The sequence below is a fragment of the Paroedura picta genome, chromosome 11 (genome assembly GCF_049243985.1).
Source record: "Paroedura picta isolate Pp20150507F chromosome 11, Ppicta_v3.0, whole genome shotgun sequence".
In the NCBI taxonomy this organism is placed as follows: Eukaryota; Metazoa; Chordata; class Lepidosauria; order Squamata; family Gekkonidae; genus Paroedura; species Paroedura picta.
The window spans coordinates 33,963,340-33,986,025 of record NC_135379.1 but is presented as its reverse complement, the minus strand read 5'-3'; the positions used below and the strand labels follow the sequence as shown (position 1 = coordinate 33,986,025).

At 41.3% G+C, this 22,686-nt stretch overlaps 1 protein-coding gene across 8 annotated transcripts in view; it reads left to right on the top strand.

Annotated features, from left to right (window-relative positions):
- ZNF385D (zinc finger protein 385D) overlaps positions 1 to 22,686 on the top strand; it is a 411,072-nt gene that overhangs the window by 204,218 nt on the left and 184,168 nt on the right. The gene's annotated exons all lie outside the window — the stretch shown is intronic.

Genomic DNA, 22,686 nt, shown 5'->3' with positions numbered 1-22,686 from the left:
TTCATTTGGTTCGGAGAAAGGAGACATCATGCTTTCTTTACCCAGCTCTGAGTTGGTTTGTTTGTTTTTTCTTTAATACTCTTTCCGCAGATTCTAGTTCTCTGGATCCGTTAGCCCAGCACGCCAAGGGAGCATTAGGGGGTGTGGGTGGGGTGTGTGGGTGCGTTAGAGGTTTGAGAGCAGTCAAATATTTGTGCAGAGTTTAATTTTGATGAAATCCTTCCTCAGGTTTGCAGCTGAGCTGGCTGCATATCCTAGAAACGTGCTGGGGCTCGGAAGTGTGTGTTTAGCAGTGTAGCACTGCAATGTTGAAAGCGAGCTTGGAGGCAGCCCACGGTGTAAATCTGTAAGTTAATGCTGCAAAAAAAAAAAAAGAGAGAAAAGATCTAATAACATGCTTTGAAAATCTTGGTTTGAAAACTTGTTTTAGCCAGAGTTAAATGCAGTCAGTGATATTCCGTGATATACGCTAGGAAATAGGGAACTCCTGGGGTAGTCAGTAGTTTTCTTTCATTAAATATTAAATCCAGAGTTGACCTGAACTTCACGGAAGTATTTCTTTGATATGCCACTAGGCTCTTGTCAGTTTGATTTTATTTCGACTAGCATATTTTTAATGTTAAGGGGGGGGGGTCATTTTAACCATTATTTCTTCGGTGTTGTAGCTAGTGCCATAGAATGATAAGGGAAATATGACCAGTGATGATGAAAGCCATGTGCTTTGCTTCTGAGCCAGTTTTGCTAAAGTGAAAAAGTTGAAAATCCTTGAATATCATTGAAAAGGGTGTGTGTCCATGCAAAGGAAAACAAACAAGTTCTTTTCAGATCCTTTTACATGGCATCCTCAGTTTGACTTTTCAGAAAGGTGTGAGTCAATACATGAAATGTCACAATTTATCTCTCATTGCGCAATATACATTATGGAGTTTAATGAGCTATATTCGTTTCTTGAAACGTCCCTTTTAAACTGAGATGGGCTTCCAGGAGCATGTTTAGAATAGATTTCTCTGCACTCTGCTCAGCTTTGCAATAGTTACATGCCTGATCTTGGCAGGGACCTGTGATCTATGTTTGTATGAGTACAGCTGCAGATTTCAGGAATACTCGGAATAAGTCCTTTGTCTGATAGCAAATAGCATTCTTAGGGCTTCTTGCTATAGAAGTGCAATATTGATTCAAGAGCTCAAATGTTTGTTTAGCAGGGCTTTGCTGTCCACAGGGCTTCAGGGTCCCAAGCATAATGTGCCACCAGCCATTCACAAATGATATGCAGCGTTATTCAGATTTTTAATGGATGAAGTGCCGTGGCCTCACATTATAGGAAACACGCTGCTTTAACAAGCTCAACTAAGAGTGAAGTTAAGCATCTTGGCAGTCTGCTCTCATCTATTTGACCTTTTTGTTCAAATCAGTTTTTAAAAAGGAGAAAGAAGGAACCTGACTTCCTTTTGAGTTGCAAACCCCACCCCCATCCTTACCTTCTTGTTCTTTTAGACAGTGTCTTATTCACATCTTCAGAAGGTTATATCCTAGAATTGCACCTGTCCCCACTAGGAATATACAAGTCAGGCATGCCTGGGATAATCAGTACTCAAAGAAAAAGATGAGCATTATATTGTCCCTTACTTTTTAATGAAGAAATATATCTCATGTATTCACCGGAAAATAGACATTTTTACACTTATTTTCCCCTGAACATATAAAGTTTATAAAGCCATGCTTTTTTGAATACTCTTCCTTTCTGGCTTTTTATCTTAAAAATGTTAATCTGCATTAAAGTTTTTGCAAGAGTATCCTTTAGGTAAATGTATCCTTTAGGCAAATCTTTTCTTTGCTTCATTAGGCCTTGCCACTAAAATGCTTCTAATTAGGGTAATGTTACAGTAGAACATGCCACCCACTGAGTTACAAGACTTGAAAACATAATAATGAGAAAAAGACACCCTCTTGTCCCCCTCTAAAAATTTCCAGTAATTGCACCACAGAAATACGCTTCTCTGTATCGCATCTTCCTAACCACTCTGTTGTCACCTTTGGGTCACTAAGGTTTGCTCATAGGAAAATCATGTTTATTTTTCCCCCATGTGTTAAGATGATACTTCCACCATTTGTGGAGTGTACTTCTTATATCCTGTCCATTTTGTGGTCTTCTAATGGAATTTCCCTTGATGGTTCATTTCTATTGACTATGTTGTGATTGGTATCCTCTGTGTATGATGCATTGGTTATTTTAGTCCCTGTGCCTTCAGTATTTTGAGTTGGATACAAAGCAGGAAATGCTGTTGCTTAAATATTGCTATGTTGCATGGGAACAATTGGTCTTAAAGCTCACTATTCTAAGCATAACTGAAATTAATGGGATTTGTAGAAGTACATTGTGCTTTTGTATAACTGATTAATGCTGGTGATAGAGAAATGTGTTTGAGAACGTATATGCTAATAATCCCTAATGTTACTGTGGTGTAAATGAAGCCAACATTATGAAATATATTTTGTAGTGTAAAGCAAAAACAATAGATGGGTCAGATCCAGCCAGCTTTCTCACTTAGTCCCACTAAATTACCATCCTTATTGTCGTCCTCTTCCCGCATGACTTTTGTACGTGCAGGACTTATGGTTTCGGTGGCCAAAAGGGACTCACCCCAGCATCCCTTTTTCACCAGTGAGAAATGGTTTGATCGAACCCTGTGCATCTACTTAGAGCAATTATCACATTGGTTGTTGAGTGTTTAATAAAGGAATCTTTTCTATAGGTTAAGGGGGGGGGAAGTCTGGGAGTGATTGCTAGTGCCCTGAATGTGGTGCTTTAAGTGCTGGTTGCTCCACTATATGCTGGCTAACATAAAGACAGCATTATGATTGACAGACCATTCAGTTCCATTAGGCTTCTTCAGTTTTTAAAAGGTTGGGCATAGAGGTGTCCTGTCAGCGCCGTTGATATTGTTTGGTATAAGACATTGGGTCCCCTGAGGCAGCCAGAAGGGCAAATGTAGTGCCATTGCAAGTCATTTGTGGCAAGTGAGTTTGTGGAGTTGAATACAACATGCGTTTTTTCCCCTTGCATTCCGTGGATGTAGCTGAAGCGAAAGGCATTTGAGAGGGTTTATGAGCCAGCAGCATATTACAGTCGTGATTGTCAGTCAGAATAAATGCTTCAGTAATATTGCAATTACATGATTGTGCATGCTGTCTCAGAAAATCCCATCACCTCCACTGTAGAATGAAGGCAGTGTATATAAATTATTCCATTGTGTGGGGATGTTCTTCTAGAAGGCAATGTTACCTATCCTGGTAGCATTTTCCTCTTCTGCCTTTGCTGCAGTATTACCATGTCCAAGGAGCTTCCATTACTCTCACTCTTAGCACTCTGTGTTTTACAGCAAGATATGTAATAACCATGCACTTTATCAGTACCTATCTGATGCTGGGGTCTACATGGCCTCTCTGTAATGGAAGCAGCAGAGAGATGTGTCATGTTCTTCTGTGCAGTTTGGCTATTTCCAGGGCCAATTCTGTCTTGCAGTGAGCATCACAGTGAACGTGATCTTATCAGCCTTCATATTCCTTCATTGAGTAACACTTTTTACTCCTGACATAGTTACATGAAAGAAAGATTCATGGTAGATGAGTCACAAGCAAAGAAGTGTCCCCCTCCCACTAAGTCTCAGAGGCACTTTGAAGAAAATATATATGGGAAATGGGAAATAAATCACTTGGCATTTCATGGGGATCACTTTAGCAGCTCCCATTTGTTCTGAGGAAGCTGCATCATGTATTGTGGGAGATTACACTCAGCAAAATCCTCCTTTTCTGACTTCTGCTTATCTTCATGTGTGGAAGAATGAATCAGGGCAGATCTTTAAGCCGGCACATTAAAAATGAAATGCTTTCAAGCGCTATTTATACTGAGCTGTTCACTGTGCAGTATTTTACAATCAACGTGCACAGTAAAACTGTGTAGTTAATACATAATAGATGCTGATTGCAACAGAAGAATGTGAGCTGAGGAGAGCCAAAGTGTAGAATCATGAAAGCCAAAAATATCTGTGAGCATGTCAGGCTTGTGTACTGAAATAGATTAATGCAAAAAGGGATGGGAGGGAGTGTTTCATGGATCAGTATACACACATATAGTAAATTTCTGTTTTATCTTCTTTTTAGAGAGTTCTGTAGCATGCACATCCAGTTGAGTCATAGCATGCTTCTTCATTACACATATCCCTGGTTGCAGCAGTGGTATGGAAATGCAGTGGGTTTCTTAAAGAGATAAGTTACTTGCACTCTTTTGATAATGGAGATTTCCAATAAAATGTCTTTGCAGGTGGTATAATCAGTCACAAATGTCAATCCATGTTTTCATGCTTTGTGCTTTCATGGAGACAGTAGCTTTTGACTGAAATATTTTTTTCAATCATACATTGGTGAGAAGGATGCATATTTTGCTGAAGGAAACATCTTTCTGCTACCCAGAATGCAATATCAGGTTCGCTATAAATTGTTATGCATTATGTATGGTTATTGCTATGTGAATATATTCCTATTTAACATTCTGCTATGATGTCATACTACTATTAGGAGAAGTAATGTTAGTATGTAATCATAATATAATTCTTTGTTTGTACATAGCACTTTAAGATGCTGAGATAGAGGTAGGAAGGCCATGCTTAAGGCAAACCAATGAATTCATGATTGCGATATGATTTAAATCTAATAATTCCAGGCATTGCATGTCTGTGGAACTGGACAAGAGTATATGTTAAGAATAATAAGACTTATTACATGTGAGTAAATTATTTCCATTGTATACTAGTGCTTTGTGTGTGGTGTACAGGTGCAGTGTACCTTGGGCACATGTAAGGGATTAAGCAGGTATATTAAGATATACTTTGTAATTCTTCATCTTAGCCCTACATTCATACACTCTGTTTTATATTTTAATATAATAGAATGCGTTACTCCTTTCAACAGGAATGTGAGGAATATTCCAATCCATATTTGCATAGACATTTGACCTTGAGAATAAAAATATTTGCATTTTATATTAGGCCACAAAATGCCCGTAAAACGTTGAAAGAATTGTATTGCCATGGTTTTCAAGAAATGGGCTATTGCGTATCATTTACCACAAAGATTAGTGTTGCAACTGAATTTCACAGATGACTAGCAGCATTAAGAGAGGAATATAGTCTAAGAGGTTGGCTAGAAATACCAAAGCCCTAAAGTATTCAAGTCAAATTACTAGGGTTGAAGATGAAAAGATCCTTTGCTTGGTTGCCTCATTAAGTCATTACATAGAAGAGCAGCAGAGTGCAGGTCAGCTATCAAGCTAGCAAATATTTAAAACTGCAGCCTATTTCTACAAAATCAAATGAACTAGCTAATGTTGCATATGAAGCGTCACATTTTCTGCCTTCTCCTCGTGGTTATTTTTGTGGTAGTTCCAAAACATATACATTCTTCTTTTTGCCCTTAAAGGTAAAGGTAAAGGTATCCCCTGTGCAAGCACCGGGTCATGTCTGACCCTTGGGGTGACGCCCTCTAGCGTTTTCTTGGCAGACTCAATACGGGGTGATTTGCCAGTGCCTTCCCCAGTCATTACTGTTTACCCCCCAGCAAGCTGGGTACTCATTTTACCGACCTCGGAAGGATGGAAGGCTGAGTCAACCTTGAGCCGGCTGCTGGGATTGAACTCCCAGCCTCATGGGTAAAGCTTTCAGACGTCTGCCTTACCACTCTGCACCACAAGAGGCTCTTTTTGCCCTTAACCTAGCCACAACTTTTGCCTTTTTTCCTAGGCAACCTTCAGGTCTATGTGCATCAATGTGGTTGTGACTTGGCTGTTGCAGATGCATATCCCTATGTCGTTCCCCCGGTATTGTCAGTTTAAATAATGCTGGGAATCTTTTGGCACATGCGATTCATTCTACCCGAGGATTATTGCTGTGAAAGCTCAGCAGTGACCCTTTGATTGAGAAACTGCTGCCTAACCCATCTTTCATCAAGTTAAGAATGGAATGAGAGGTGGCAAACATATATACAAAGAAAGGCATAGGAAAGGTGTAACTGGCAAAGATTGGTTACTGGCAAAGGTTGCTCAGACCTCACAAGTGAGCAAGCAGTACCCGTAACCTTTTGTATAACTGGATCTGCTGGGACCTGTTGTTACAAGAGGACTTCTTTGATTACAAATGCTCATCTCCACAGAGTTGACTTTGCTGCCTCACGGCAGAGGCTGACCATCACCTAGGCCATCGGTTCAAGATTCATTGGTGTCTTGAGTGCCTACACGGGAAGTAGCTGCAACCCATATGGGATGCAGCAATCCCAGAATCATGCATATAGTGTTCAGGTAGGTCTACTAACTCTGCATATGATGTTGCTGCTAACACCTGCATGACACATATATGTAATTGAGGGAGCTGCACTTTATTCCTCAAGAAGTTGTTTATTTTCACTTGCCACTTCCAGAGATTGTTGGTACTGGTCCTTCAACTTGCTCAAGTTAAAAACAAGCAAAAGCCAGTTTGGAGTTTGGCATGAGGGTTTTTAATCAGAGGCATGGAAATATCATCGACATCTCACAGTGCAAAACCATGCGTATTTGCAGTCAGGTAAACATGCATAGAACAGCAGCCGGAATTACTGCGACCTCTCTGTTCCCTCAAGTGTTTTTTTTTTTTGTATGTGTGATATAGGATTTATAGCTCCTACATGTTGATCATGCAACATTTTTATTTGCTTTACTTCCAAGTCACTTAGTTGAAGCAAAATACTTTAAAGCAAAATACCATCATCCTTCCCTGCGTGAAATCTGCACACACTGCTAATGGCCCTGTTGTGCGCAAGCCCTGCTATTAGTGAAACGTGTGCAGATATAGTAACACTGTGGGAAATGCAAATATTCTCTTGAAAATACAGAGACTGCAAGATGAAGTTTACCGGCAGTGGGCTTGCGCAGAAGAGCTCTGCTGAGAGGATCCCCATGGCTTCAGCCTCTTCAGACTTCCATGAACATCACACTGCCTTGACACATCACTCTTGCATATCTTTTTCAGCAACAGCTTTTAGCTTGAGGCTAAAGCAACTGGCAGTAAGATATGCATATCATAGAAGATGATGGAAGCAGGATGTGGAAGGAAAAAGCCGGTTTCTGGACAGCAAGACCGTTTACGCACTGGAGGTTTCATGCTGGGTTGCAGGCTAGAGTTTTAGTCGTGGCAGGTTGCCCCACCTCTTCCTGCACCCACATGGGGGAGTATTTGGCCTGGTGCACCTCATCCGCCCCCGATCTATGCTCCTGCATGAGAGCTGGGGCAGTGAAGTTCCCAGTACATAAATGGTCCACGTGAGGATCAGGTTCAGACTATCTGAAGAAGTGTCAGTGATTAGCCACCATTTCTGTTGGAGGGTAGAAGCCCAATTGGCTCTTACGTGGCTTTTGTCCCATAACTGGAAAGTAGCAGGGATTCTGAAGAGTAAAAACACTGAAGTGTCAACCTCTAACTTTGCTGGATGAGGTGGTTAAAGTTTATAATTATCTAGTTCATAGTATGAACATCTGAAAAAGGCAATGGCAGGGAAGTGGGCCACCAAACATACTGGCAGAGCAGGGGGCTTGAACTTCTGGCTTCCAGGGTGTTTGTCATTTGGCTGAATCAGGAGATGCCATTTTTTTCAGTGCTTTGCCAAATGATAGGCTTTGTTGTAGCACAGCAGAAGCTGCTACTAAATGGCTTTCTGAATATCAGAGTCTGAGATATCAAATTACTATGTCCCCCCCACCCCCCCGAATGGACTGGGTTTTATAATTCTGTTGGAAATTGAGGCAAGATTTCACTTGGGCTTTTTCACAACTCACTGGCAACTTCCATTACTTATATTTGGAAGACAACGAGCACAGATCAAGCACCACTGGCAGAACTTTCACATAACCTGGCATCATTTCAAGCACAACAATTAGCAATGGGATGGTGGTGGCTTTTGTAAAGGTAATACATATGTATTTTGGAAGTGCAATTTTTTTCCCTGTTCAGTTGAAAAGCTGGGTTTGTATTTATACTAATATATAAGCTTGTATACTTATATTACTACAGATTCTCACTTTTTATTATCACATTTGTTTTTATTCTCAATCAGTTTGAAATTGGAAAACATCCTCACCTCTCACTCCACCCACTACCCTAGACCATGAGCTCTTAGCTTATCATTGATGTGGGAGTATGGGGATCAGCCTCAAAATGGCTCTAGCACAGTTCATCTGGAGGTTTGGGCTGGGATGTCAGCAGTATGTGAATGACACCCTGTTTTTCCTGGTTATGGGGGATCGGCTGAATGTACCTTCAGACGTCCCGGGCCAGGAACTTGGAAATGATAGTGGAATGGCTCCAGGAGAACCATCTGAAACTAAACCCTGAAAAACAGAGGTCCTCAGGCTGGGAAAGAAGGAGCTGGAAAAGAAGTGCATCTTCCCTGCCTTGATTGGGTACAACTAATAATTGCACGCTCCATCAGGAACTTGGGGGTGATCGTTGATGCCTCCCTATGGAGGCATGGATCACTATTGTTTCTTCCATTTGCACCAGGCAAAGCTGCTAGTGCCCTTTCTGACCCCAGAAAACCCAGCTACAATGATTCATGTGACAGTCACCTCTAGGGTAGATTTCTGTAACTTGGTCTATATGGGTCCAGCTATGGCCTTAACCCAGAACCTGCAACTGGTGAAAAATGTGGATGCTCAGGTCCTCGCTGGGACACTGTGAAGGAGGGCCCATATTATATCTGTCCTCCAACTACTGCACTGGTTACCAGAAGAATTCTGGATCAAGTTCAAGGTATTGGTTTTAACTTTAAAGGCCTTATGCAATCTGAGCCCTGCTTATCTGAGGGACCGCCTGTCTCAGTACACCCCCAAAAGAACACTAAAACCATCAGGTGCTGATCTGCTGATGGTCCCTGGCACAAAAGGAATGTGCCTGGCCTTGACCTGGCCCCAGCCTCATGGAATATGCTACCTGTGGAGAACTGGGCTCTGACAGAACTACCAGAGTTCCGCAGGGCCTGTAAAATGGTTCTCTTGTATCAGGCAAATGGTTGAGGCCAGGGCAGACAACTAAAATCATTGGGCCTCTCCCGTCCAGAATAACCCCTTCCACAGTATAACAACATAGGTGGCCGAAAGACATAGGAATAAGAACAAGAAGTGAGGCACCTGGGGCACTCAGGTTTATCCTTTTATGGGTTTTACTGTTTTTATCATTTTGTTAAAGTTTATATTGATGGAGAATTTTAAAAAGCCTATAATTATTTGTTTGAATTTTAAAATGAGCCAGTTTAGGGAGGCCAGTTTATAAATTATTATTATTATTATTATTATTATTATTATTATTATTATTAGTCATGTAGTCATCCTCCGTGATGTGTGGGGGGAGTTCAGAGCAGGAATTGGTGGGAGAGCTTGTTTCTGCCAGTTGTAGGGTTTTTTAATGCAGATTTTAATGGGGTTTTATTCTGGGTCATTCTGTTTGTTAACTGCCACGAGCCATCAGGTACATGAGTGGCGGGTTATAAATACAACAACCACAACAATAATACATTTACTCCTGCTACTACTTGTACCAAGCGGTGCCAGGCATGTTATGGGTGATAACTGGCACAGCAGCCAACTAGACACCCAATGAACTGACAACAAGATCATCTCTCTCCTGCTTCCCACCTTCCTTAGCACCTCAGATTCTATTTCAGTTGTATCCAAGACACTGTTCCTTAGGGCAGCCCAGGAAATGTAGTCCTAAGCATGCCTGAGGATCAATTTCTCAGGGTGCACCAAAGATGGCATCTGAGTTACTGTAGGAAGCAGATGGAAAGGTTTTCTTCTTGCTTATCCAGTGGTCAGCTAGCCGGCTTGCTGGTGACATGGTGTTCAAGATCACTGTAAGGATTGTCATTTGATTCTACTACAACAGCAACTATGACGCCTTCTGCCTGCAGCACAGTAAGTGTTTTTTTTTTGCATGGGAGGAGGACACACAGACTAAAATCCTTTTTTGTGTGTGATTCTTTCCTATTAATCAACCAAATGAATCTAGAAGGGTTTCTTTCGCTCATTTGGCTATTCATTTGGAAACAAATACACACCCTATACATGTATATTTGTGTATGAGAGGGATATTTGTGTCTACCTTTTATTAAATCTTAGTACATCTCCATTCCCTCAGGTTTTGTATGCTCTCAATCTGCGGAGGGAAGCCTTAAGATTTTATCTGTGAATTTCTGTACCTGATTCCAAATAAATGTATCCAGTTAATCTATTCCTACCATATTTCTGGAACTTATCTAGATTCCTATATAGGCCTCAGTCAATCTGAGGTGGATCTATTCCATCAACTATTGGGCCATCCTTGGATTTCAAGAGGTTACCTTAATCAGAGATCTTTTAATTTGGTTAAGTTTCTCATTTGAGAAGGCAGGCAGCAATCGGGGGGGGGGGGGTGCATATTTTTTTAATGTTGTCTTTTTGAGTGTCCTGACATTTCACCTTCAAAACTGAATTTTAACAATTTGAAGTATGCTTACATCAAATTGAGTATTTCTGTTAATGTGTTTGTAAAAAACTGTAAAGTATGGTTCTCCCTCAGTGGGGGAAGTTATCCAAGGATGGTTAGGTCATGCCTCTGCTCATTCTGGTAGGGCCCCTAGATGAACCAAGTCCATCGCTGGTGTAAGGTGACTCTTGGAGAAATTCAGCAAGAACCCATGGACATCCAGCTGACATTGTGCGGTCCCTGTTTGAAGCCTGGAAGAAAGGCCTGCTCCTGAACACTGAAAAGGCAGCTCACTACACTCAGTGCGACCCTACAACACAGATGCCGCAGGATTTTGAGCTCTAGCAAGTATGCCTAACAACTCATCAAGGGACTAATGCAAATAGCACCTCTGGTGTGACATTGTTTCCCTACCTGGAACCTGTCCACGGTCCTGAAGGCACTGATTCAGTCACCAGTCAAGCTGCTTTGGAAAGCAGAACTCAAATTTTTGAATTAGAAGGTTGCCTTCCTAGTGGTCATGATGTTGGCATGCCAGGTGTCAGAGATAGCAACACTGTCCTCATGGAAGGAGTGCTGTGCCCTTTAAAGCACTTTGTAACTCTTTTCATGGACCCTTCATTTGTTCCCAAGGTGAACTCGGTGTTACACAGAACCCAAGGGCTCATCTTGCCTTCCTTCTACCCTAATCCCAAAGACCACAAGGAGAGGGAGTGGCACTCTTTAGATGTCCACAGAGCTCTGTGCATTTACCTGAAAAGGACAACATCCATTAGACTTTCAGATTCGTTATTTGTTTTCCATAGTTTGGGAAAGGCGGTTTCCAAGTCCATCATTGCATGTTGGCTGAAGCTCTGCATTTGCAAGGAGTACGGGATCCTGGCACTGAGACCCTCACTGGGGGTGACTGCACACTCAACAAGGGTAGCAGCAACATTGGCTGCATTTACCACCAGGGCCTTGTGGAAGAGATCTGCAGACAGCTGATCGTTTTCAACCTTTGCAGGAGAGTCCTCCAACATGCGGTAGACTGTGGGGGTTTCCAGGACTATATTTGCTTCCCACCCTGGAGTACATAGCTTGGGCATGGCTAACCATCCTTGGATTACTTTCCCCAGTGAAGTAGAATAAAACATTGGTCTTACCTGAAGGTTTCTTCTCTTTAATGGGGTGAAGTCATCCATTTCCCAACCGACCAATGAAAAAAGAAGAAGAAGAAGAAGAAGAAGAAGAAGAAGAAGAGAGAGAGAGAGAGAGAGAGAGAGAGAGAGAGAGAGAGAGAGAGAGAGAGAGAGAGAGAGAGGACATGTCACAGCAGACAAGGAGAAAAGACACCATGCCCACAAGTTATCAGCGGAACAAACCGGCTGGTTTGTGGTAAAGACTGTGGCAACAGTCATTACAACATGGCAATGTCAACGGTTCAAATATGGAAATTAGGATTGTTTAGAACTGGTGGTCTAATGATGAAGGAGCTTGAAAAACCTGGAAATTCCAGACCTTGGTCACCCAAGGACTGAATAGTCCTACCTGAGTGAGCAGAGGTGTGACCTAACCATCCTTGAATGACCCACTGAAGACAAGAAACCTTCAGATAAGACGAACGTTTTGTTCACTGTAATTAATATCATGAGAATCCAGATCTTGGCGATCAAGCAGAGTTTGAACCACACTTTGATTATTTTTATCCCCTAAATTCCTTTGATTTTAGAGGCAATTTCCTTCAACTGCAGTGTTGCATTTGCCTCGTAGTGCCTGTCAGCAATACATGTAGAACAGGTTAATATTTTTACAGGACTCTATATATTCCTCACCCAAAACATTGCCTCTCTGTTCTGTTCTTAATGCATCAATAATGACATTATTCATAAATTTGTATGCATTTATAATTTTTTTATATTTAGGAGAAAATCCTCACTTTGGATAAGAACTGAGTACATATAATTTGTTCTTTCTTTCAGAAGTTGACCTTCCTTATGTTTAAACATAGTAACTCACGAGGACAAGCAGAGATAATGGTTCTGTTTTTCAATACTGCTCCCTGTTCTTGTAGTCGAATCAATATTTTTTAAAAGCAGAGGTTTGACAAGATTTTCAGTTATAAATGTACACAAAGTAAAGAGGTGGGCTCTTTTCCTTGGCGCAGCGTAGAAGATCACGGCTTCCATGCTTTTCTTTTTTGCTCAGCCAAGTCATTTTTCAGAACATGTCTCAGGGTCTATTGTATCTACAGTATGATGTTTAGCAAATGAGTTTTTGTTTGTCAGCATTTGCCCATGAAAGCCTATCTAGTCATTTTCTGTCAAGACAAGCCATTTATCACAAGCATTTAGTTTGTCTCAGATTTGACTATTATATTGAAAGTATACAACAATGGGCTATTCTGTTATTGGTAAATGCCAAAACAAAAAGCAGCGAATTCTTTAGCAATTTTGAGATGTGAGTTTACTTGCATTCAAGGAATTCCATAAGAAGAAAAATAACCAATATTATACCAGTATAGTGTGTGCGCGCACACACGTACGCGCGCACACACACACACAAAACAGTCTATTTAGACATATAGAGTTAAGTGATTCCATTTGTTAGGAGAAGCCAAGCATATTTTAAAATGTCACTATTTATAAAAAGCCAGCTCCAAGGGGTCAGTCATGTTCAACATGTCTGTAAAAGAAGACCCAGCATAAGGTTCTATATAGGATGAGAAAGGTTTGTGCAAACAGAAGCAGGAATGATTTTTGATGTCTGAATTAATAGAGTTAGAGCTGGGGTGGAGATTTAGCCCCACACCCAGTGATGTTCCAAAGTGCCGATCTAAAAACCCTCTAAATACCCTCTCTGCTAGGTGACCTTCGGCCAATCACGCACTCTCAGCCTCATCTTCCTCTTCTGTGAGGATAGAGGGAATAACATTACAAGCCATGTTGGGTCCCCATTGGGGAGAAAAGGAAATTATAAATGCAGCAAATAAATATTTACTTCCTCCCATATAAAGTGCATGGTTGCAACCACTGGATGGCCCCATTGTCACTGATCTGGATCCTAAAAGCATGAGTTATAGATTCACTGTACCCTTGAGGACCTGGCAAAATACAGGTTATTCTTTCACATACTCCCTTCATATGTATAGTATTTTCTATTTCTTTGCACTACAGATGAGTTGCCACCATGGGAAACACATGTAAAATTCTGTGAATATCTTTACTTATACAGCTTTATTCTTCAGCAGTACCAAGGAAAAAATTCAAGCTTGTCTCTGATGATGAACCAAGATCACAGGACCACCAGAAAGCAAATCACATGTACAAGTTTTTTATCCCTCACACACCCCTTCCCAATTGCTTGAAACAGTCTTCAAGGGACTCTGTTGCCTTTTATCCTCATTGTTCATATAAATCAAGGGTAGTCAAACTGCGGCCCTCCAGATGTCTATGGACTACAATTCCCATGAGCCCCTGCCAGTTTGACTACCCCTGATATAAACCAACCCTGATTCCATACCAATTCACATACGTTTCCAACTCTTTTATGAAGTGGTCATATTTTTCTCTTATGTTATTTCATAGAAGTTTTCCTTGGGCTGGGACTGGATGCAGTTTAATTTGGTGTTAGAAATTGTGAATGAAATTAATAATTCCAATAATTCCAATTTTAAATGAGCAGGATCACATATTAATTTAAGTTACGTATTGTTTATGGTAATGTATTATTTCATATCCTTATTTGTGAAATCTCTGTCAAATGGGAGCAATAAAAGCTTGCTTCTGTCCTGAAATGAATAAACACGTTTTTCTAGCGTTTGTGTAATCTGCTTTCCTCCCCAGGAGAATGGAAGGCAGTAAATAATACACAAGAATGGAAAGGGAGGCTCCTGATAAGAAATTCTTTGCTGGGTGATCTTCTTTATAGCCCAAGGCTCAGGATCAGTCTAAGAGTTGAAGGACAAGAGCTGTTTGGCTTGCTCCTCTGAACATGCCAACATCTGTGTGCAGAGAGAACATCTGTGTGCAGAGAACAAACTCCATGTGATAACTGCTGCTAACTGGCAGGATCTTTCCCTTGCCTAGTGAAATACTAACCAGTGATAGTACTATTCACTTTGGAAGAGTCTGCCTTCCCCCAAAGTAAATTCATAATGGATTTCAAAAATAAAAGGTATAGAAGGGCAACTTGATCCTTGTATTCACAGAAAATAAACTGTTTCATCAAGACTCAGTAGAAATGCTAGCATTATCAAATACAGATGTCATAAAAAAGAAATAGTAATGTAATACACACGTATCTAAAACCATATTGCTATATTTCAGTTAATAAAAATAGAAAATGTCTATTTAATATAATGCTTGCACGTTTAATACATTTCTATCCTTTATACTCAATCAAAATTCTTAAGGCAGTTTTCCACTGATAAAATAAAATAAAGGAATCAAATACAATAAAAGCCAGTGCTAGCAAACAGTAATATGAAATCAGACTAAAAACAAAAGTCATAAAAATGTTTCCAAATTGAAAGGACACATAAGATCACCCACTAAATTAAACAAAATATCTCAAGAACAGTTCACAAATTCATAATCAAACAAAGTTTATATCCGGCACTGGAGATTTTGTGGCATCAAAGGAGATTACAGAGAATGATTTTTTTAGGAAAGATGCTAAAGATTGGTGCCTACTAACTGCAAAGACACATGTTGCAGGACTCAGATGATGATCACAGTTCTTGGGCAACTTCATATGGAATCTTACAACATCCCATTTTGTCCTAGAAGGCTTTAAAGTCAACTGATGTGGCCACCTAGTAAAAGCCTTTACTTTGCAATTAGCATATTTCTCTACACGGCTAGTCCAAGAAAAACCACCCAGAAGCAGAGAAAAGTGTGCTGTAGTCCCTGAGGGGATGTAAAGATATGGCGGACAGGTGGGGGAAGAAGGTAGCAGCAGCAAAGAAGGAGGAAAAATGGCTGAAATGTGCTGGACTACTATAGGGCAGGGAACTGGACCGAAGAAGTATAGAAGGATGGTAGGATTTAGAGGTCCTAGGCAGGTCACCAGCTTGCCTATTGGTAAATCCCAACCTTTTAGGTCACTCCATTTTAGGTTTGGGTGCCGTACAGCAGTGGTCCCCAACCTTTTTATCACCGGGGACCGGTCAATACTTGACAATTTTACTGAGGCCTGGGGGTGCGTGTGTGTTGTCTTTTGCTGAGGGATGTTATCGCCACCGCCTGAGCCCGTGGTCCGCTTGTTTTCCCGCTGGTGTCCCTGACTTCCCGCCACCTACTGGGGGGCGCTGCCAGCAGCAGCTGCGCAGTGCCACTCCTAGGGGGAGCCCCAGCCATGGCAGCCACTGGAGATCACCAAAGGTGAGCCGGGGAGAAGGGCGAGGAGGAGCCACGGCCCGGTACTGACTGATCCACGGCCCGGTACTGGTCCCCGGCCCGGGGGTTGAGGACAGCTGCTGTACAGTACACACTGAAACAGAAAATCTTGTTTGTTTTCATATAGTTGCCCATATCATTTACTTTGATTATCCATACAATTCATGTACATTTCCCCCCAATATTACCCAAAAATTAGCTGAGCAACTGAATGCAAGTTACTGTGGGAGAACAGTATATTAAAAATAAATAAATTGATATTTGTGAGTAATTTATGCATGCAAATATATGTACAATGTCACTGATGTGATGTTTCATGATTTATATTCTTGCTGTTAATTGTGTATCATCCAGTCCCAAGGGCTACAAAGCGCAGGTATGAAACTGAATGGTTTCCCTTCCTAGTTAGTGAGTAAGGAGAATTCTCCATTCTATAAAGATGAAACTGACATTTCAAACCTTTGGTTAGTTTCACATAGGCCGTGAAGAGATTTCCCCCACAGGAATATTGCTAATGTTGCCTCCTGAAATGGCTCCAGATGGATTCAAGTGGGTATTGGTGTAGGTCTGAAGCAGCAGAACAAATTGAGAGTCCAGGGGCACCTTGGTATAGAGAGCCAGCTTGATGTAGTGGCTAGGAGTTCTAATCTGGAGAGCTGGGTTCGATTCTGCGCTCCCCCACATGCAGCCAGCGGGGTGATCTTGGGCTCACCACGGCGCTAATAAAACTGTTCTGACCGAGCAGTAATATCAGGACTCTCTCAGCCTCACCTACCTCACAGGGTGTCTGTTGTGGGGAGAGGAATGGGAAGGCAACTGTAAGCCACTTTGAGACTCTTTCAGGTAGAGAAAAGCGGCATATAAGAACCAACTTCTCTACCACTACTTCCTCCTCCTCCTCCTTCTTCCAGACCAATAAAGATTTATTGAAGGTATGAACATTCGTGTGCTTGCACACTTCCTCAAATACAATATGATGAAATGGAAGTAATCTGTTCATCCTTATGGGCGAAGTGTGAGGGTAAATTAACATACAGCATAAGAAAATGGTTAACAGATACCAGAGATAAATAGGGAAAAACACCAATTTGGATTAGTTTGTGTCCACTTGAGAATGAATTGTATGAGAAACATCTTGGGTTCAATAAATATGTCTCCATGAACAGAATAATGGGTGACTAGATAATCAATTGCTGACAGCAGTTAGCAGAGATCTTGCCCTTCTGCCCCCTGCCTGTCCTCTGACACTTGGAAGCATCTTATGGCATCAACTTCTTTGAAGTAGAGCATTTGGCTGCTCCTGTTCACAGACCAGAGAAAAGCATATATATAGTATTCCAAACTATATTGCATGATGCTTGTCAAAGTTACATATGATCTACTTCTTCTAATTAATTGTTTTAATTAAGAGATAAATTTAAAAAGCAGGGAATATTTCGTCTTTCTGAGGAATTGTTAAGAATGCAGATTAGCATGTATAGTGAGTTAAGAAACCAATGTCCCTGTTGAGTCCTGGGGATTCCATTGTTTTGAGTGTTGTAATAACTTGCATTTCAGCAGTTTCCCTTTCCATTCTATTCTTGAAGTTCCTTTGTAAAAAAACGGCTACTTTGAGGTCATCTATTGAATGTCTTGGAAGATTGAGGTATTCTCCTACAGGTTTATCAGGACCTTAAAGGGGTATTGGTTTGTTAACTCACTATAGATGCAAACTTACATTCTTAATAAGCCCTCAGAAAGACCTAATGTTCTCTGTATTTTAATTTATCTCTTATTTGCAGGCTATTTATATAAATAAACAGATAAACCATTACTACTAGTCATATAATCCCTGAAATATTTAAAGTGACAGGACACGGCAAGATGAGGCCGGGACAGTAAACAGTTTTGTGTCCCTAATTGGTGTGCTCTGTACTGATTCACAGTACAGATTCACAATACACAGTTCTTAGATGTGGATATGTATGAATATACATATACCATCACATGGATCCCATCAAAGATAGTTTGTCCCTAATGGGAAGATTTTTCAGCAGAGATAAATGATATTCAAGTGTACTGAATTCTGTGCCCTCTTGGACTTTATGCATTTTACATGCTGGTGTCTTAACCTCTCCCTGCTACCTCAAGCTTTCTAAGGTTTTATGTGGCTGTGGCCTTCATCATATTTCTCCCATTGTATAAAATACTGTTATTTGAGGGTTACCTTATTGCGATCATTTATGTCAAGATTATTCCAGTAATTTCAGTTTATGTGGGTTAGGGTTGTGCGCTTCGGCTCAGTTCGGCTGCCTTGGCGATCACTGAAGCCCGAAGCGGTGCATAGGAGGCCAGCACCACAGCAGAAAGAGGAGGGGCGCCGCAACCAGCAGCAGTGCCCCTCCTCTCCGCGCTGTGGCACTGGCCACCTCAGGCTTTAGTGATTGCCAAGGCGGTCAAAACAAGCCGAAATGCACATCGCTAGTTCACACTGCAGATACTTGACCTGAAATATTGCTGTTTGCTTTGCTTCTATTGAGTTTAGTAATGTCTACACTAATATACTTACAGTGCAAGCCCAAGGGATGTTACTCTAGAGAGCCAGCTTGGTGTAGTGGTTAAGGGTGGCCACTTCTACTCTGGTGAACCGGGTTTGATTTCCTGCTCCTCTGCATGTAGCCAGCTGGATGACCTTGGTCTCATCATGGAGCAGTAACATCATGGCTCTCTCACCGCCACCTACCTCATAGGGTACCTGTTGTGGGGAGAGGAAGGGAAGATGATAGTAAGCCACTTTAAGATTCCTTATGATAGAGAAAAATAGGGTATATAAAAAAACAACTTTTCTTTTTCTAGTCTAAACCCGTTGAAATGAATGGGCTTAGAATGGAGTAACTCTCCTTAAAACTGAACTAACTGTTGAAGGCTTTCACAGCTGGAGTCAGCTGGTTGTTTGTGGGTTTTCTGGGCTGCGTGGTGGTAGTTTAAGACCCTGTGTCTGGTATCTTAAGAGGTAGGACATGGCAAGATGCCAATATGTGAGTGTCCATTAGGAATTTTTTTTTCCTGTGTCTGGATAGAGTTTGTTAGAAAGTCCATTAGATAAAAGAAAGACCAATGGACCCTACCCAGAAACATGAAAAACACTTCCTAATGGACTTGCTAATGGAACCTAACCAGTCACAGAAAAATCCCTTCTGAGTTCCAGTCCCATCCTGTGAGAGACTCCCAAACAGGAATGTGGTATGTTTACCCCCCCCCCTTCCAAGAAGTAAATAAAATGCCCAGAAACTTTCACACATTCCATATTTGGCATGGAGGCATTCCCTTTTATATATGCCCTACCTCTGATGATGCCAGCCACAGGTACTAGTGAAATATCAGGAACTAAAACGATAATCAATTGGAATATCTTTTTCCTTTCTTTGCAGACTTAAATAGCAGGGTACGGAGTACAAAATTCTGATTTTTTTCCTAGCATCAAATCCTGCATAGCAACACTATAAAGCTGTGTATGCTGCAAAGTGGTTTGAAGTATAATTTAGCTGTCAGAAGAATATAATGAAGAAATCATGACACTCCCTGTTTGATGTCTATCTTTATCAAAGGAGCAGTTCTACTGATGATGCCCAAGTCTATGTGTCAGCCATATAGCCAACATCTGAGAGATCTTTCTTTTCTGGAGCACTGTTAAAGTTCCAAAGTTAAAGAGCACCCTTTCCCCCCATGTTCAAAACTAATTGTGATTGTTCCTTTGACCTATGTTTAATGGTAGGTTGAGAATAATCACAATAAATGTTTTTTTCTTTCTTTTGCAATTTAAGCTTAACTACATTCAAGAGCAGGCATTTGATTAGTGCACAACCCCTATTACCTTGAACAGATACTTTTTTAATGCCTATGATCTCTACATTTTACAGCACGCTTTGCCATGGTGCCATCTGCCCTGCTGTCCCCTGTGTTCAACCTGTTTAAAACTGGGCCTCCCCATGCAGGGACACTCCCTTTTCACCCGGCGAGCCCTGGGACAGCAGGACAGATGGCACCATGGCGAAGACCGCTTTACAGGCAGCTTTGCAGCCAGGCACCGCCTCACACCCCAAGTACTTTACATACCGCTAGCTAAGAGTGTATGGCAGGGCTTCCGCCAGCTCACTGGCCTCTCCCACTCTGAGAGGTTGCTGGATGGGGGAAGCTCCTGCTGGATCCCTGCTGGCGTGGTGAGACCTCCCAGGGTAGTGAGCCTTCTCCTGCTGCCTCCCTGTCCCGCTTGGGCAGTGGGTGGGATGGGGGAAGGTCTGCTGCCAGCTCCCAACTTCCTGCCACAAGAATTGTCAGGGGGATCTCCCACCTCCATCCTTTTAAAGCAGATTTATCAACTAGTAATAATATAAAATACGCAACCAGGTTTCCATAAAGACTGATTGTTCAATCCCCTTAAATACTAATGTCAATTGCAGTTGGAGAGAATACAAAGAGCTCCATCATATCACCCTGGAAAGCAGGACAGTCACGTTCCTGTGGCAGATGGAAAACAGTTTGATAGGCTGCACCATAATTGCATTAATAATTGGTATTTTGTCCTATTTAAACAAGAGGTCTGTGCCAAAGCCTGTTTGTTTTCTATTAGCCCTCTTCCATTCTATATGTGGTAAGTCAAATTCCGCTGGCCTCTTATTGATGTTTAGCAGGCTATGGCTCCGTGTTTGCAATCCTTCATTCCGTTCATCGGAATATTGTGATTGCGGGATTTGTGCAGATCTTACTGCTGGATATGTCAAAATTTTAGTGTGGATACACTCACAGCAATTATGTTTTTGTGGATAGGCTGCTTTCTGAACAATATTGAAACCTTCAAATAATTATATTCAAGGGGTGAGAGTCTGGAAAAGTTTACATGGTTAACCATGTGATTTATAGAAGCCAATCTTTCAGTGTTATTACTGATATATTACTTAATTGGCAGTACTTTCTAAAGAAGTGAGGTATGTACTTTGATATTATATTCTCCACCCAAGGCTGTCTGTCCTTCATGTTATTGTGGCTCTAGACATTATGATTGCTGACTAAATTACATTTGAGATCATGATATCTGTATATAAATATGCATGTATCTTTAAATATTATTGGTACCTAGGCTTCCTGATTGGTTGAGGGTGCCCAAATCAGTGTACATATGCAGACTGCGTTCAATCTCCACACCTGTATTTGCTACAGAAATCTGTTCTGTGTTACAGACAAGATAGATTAAAAACATTTTCTTACATGCCTCCTTAACACTGAGAACATATTCTGACATGTCCCACCCCAACTTCTTGTTCATTGGACATTGTTCTTTCATTGATTTTACTGCCTTTTGTTGCTAATTCCTTTCTTCATTTAGAAACGGCCATTACTTCCAAATCATCTATGTATATTTAGTCCTCAAAATGCACCTCTTCTTCTTTCATGATGCCTTCGGCTAGTACATCCAGGCATTGTCCTGCTGTCATGTAGAATGAAGCTAATAGTTTTCCTCCCTTCTCTGTTTTGTGTCAACTACATTAGGAACAACAGCTTGGCTGATCAAAAGGTTTTCTTCTAAATTTGAACCAATTGCTAGTATTTAAGTGACTCATTCCTTTGCTCCAAAGGGACACTGTTTTGTCATTTTGGCTTGGTGTGCTTGTACTATTGTGAATCATCATCTATTTATTGTTTAGCAGACAACCTGTGTGGTGATGGGGCAGCAATGGCTGGATTGCACTTTTTCTGAATAGAATTATATGATGCAAGGTAGACTTTTCTTACATCTCAGTGTTCTGAAGTAGTGGTACCATTTTAGAAAAGAAATTGTTAGAATATTAATGTTGATGAGATCCCTGTTTCCTGCAAGTATAATTTTAGAAGTGAAACACTCAGTGATTACTCTAATACAGTATATTTTAATGTAAATATTTAATGAAGAATGTTTAATAAACCATTTTACTACTGGGGGATGTCTTGCTAACACTGACCAGGGATTCTGGTTTTTTGGGGGGTGGTATCATCTGGGCATGGAATTGGAGTCACTGTGGATTGGACTAGATGACCAGGTTTGATTCTGCACTCCCCCCACTTGCATCCAGCTGGGTGGCCTTGGGCTCACCACAGCACTGATAAAACTGTTCTGACCGAGCAGCAATATCAAGGCTTTCTCAGCCCCACTCTCCTCACAGGGTGTCTCTTGTGGGGAGAGGAAAGGGAAGGTAACTGTAAGCTACTTTGAGGCTCCTTCGGGTAGAGAAAAGCAGCATATAAGAACCAACTTTTCTTCTTCAGGTAGTTGTGAGTTTCCTGCATTCTGCAGGGGATGGTCTAGATCAGAGGTAGTCAACCTGTGGTCCTCCAGATGTTCATGGACTACAATTCCCGTGAGCCCCTGCCAGTATTTTCTGGCAGGGGTTTATGGGAATTGTAGTCCATGAACATCTGGAGGACCACAGGTTGACTTCCCCTGGACTAGATGACTCTGGAGGTCCCTTCCAACCCTATGATTCTGTGACATTATTACTTAGAGGTTTGGGTGCATATTGTCCTATGAGTTGACTTTCCTTCCCAATATATTTTTTGTTCCAGTTAAATTCTCACATTGATTAATGTTGCTTATGTTCTGGTTCTGACTGGTCACCATTTCTGCAGTGCGGTTTCCACATGGCAGATTTACTCAGTCTCTGAGGAGCTGCAGTCTCTCTCTTGGTCCTCTTGGGTTTCTTTTTTAAATCATTATATCGGTATAACAGTATAAACAGATAAAATAAATGCTGAAT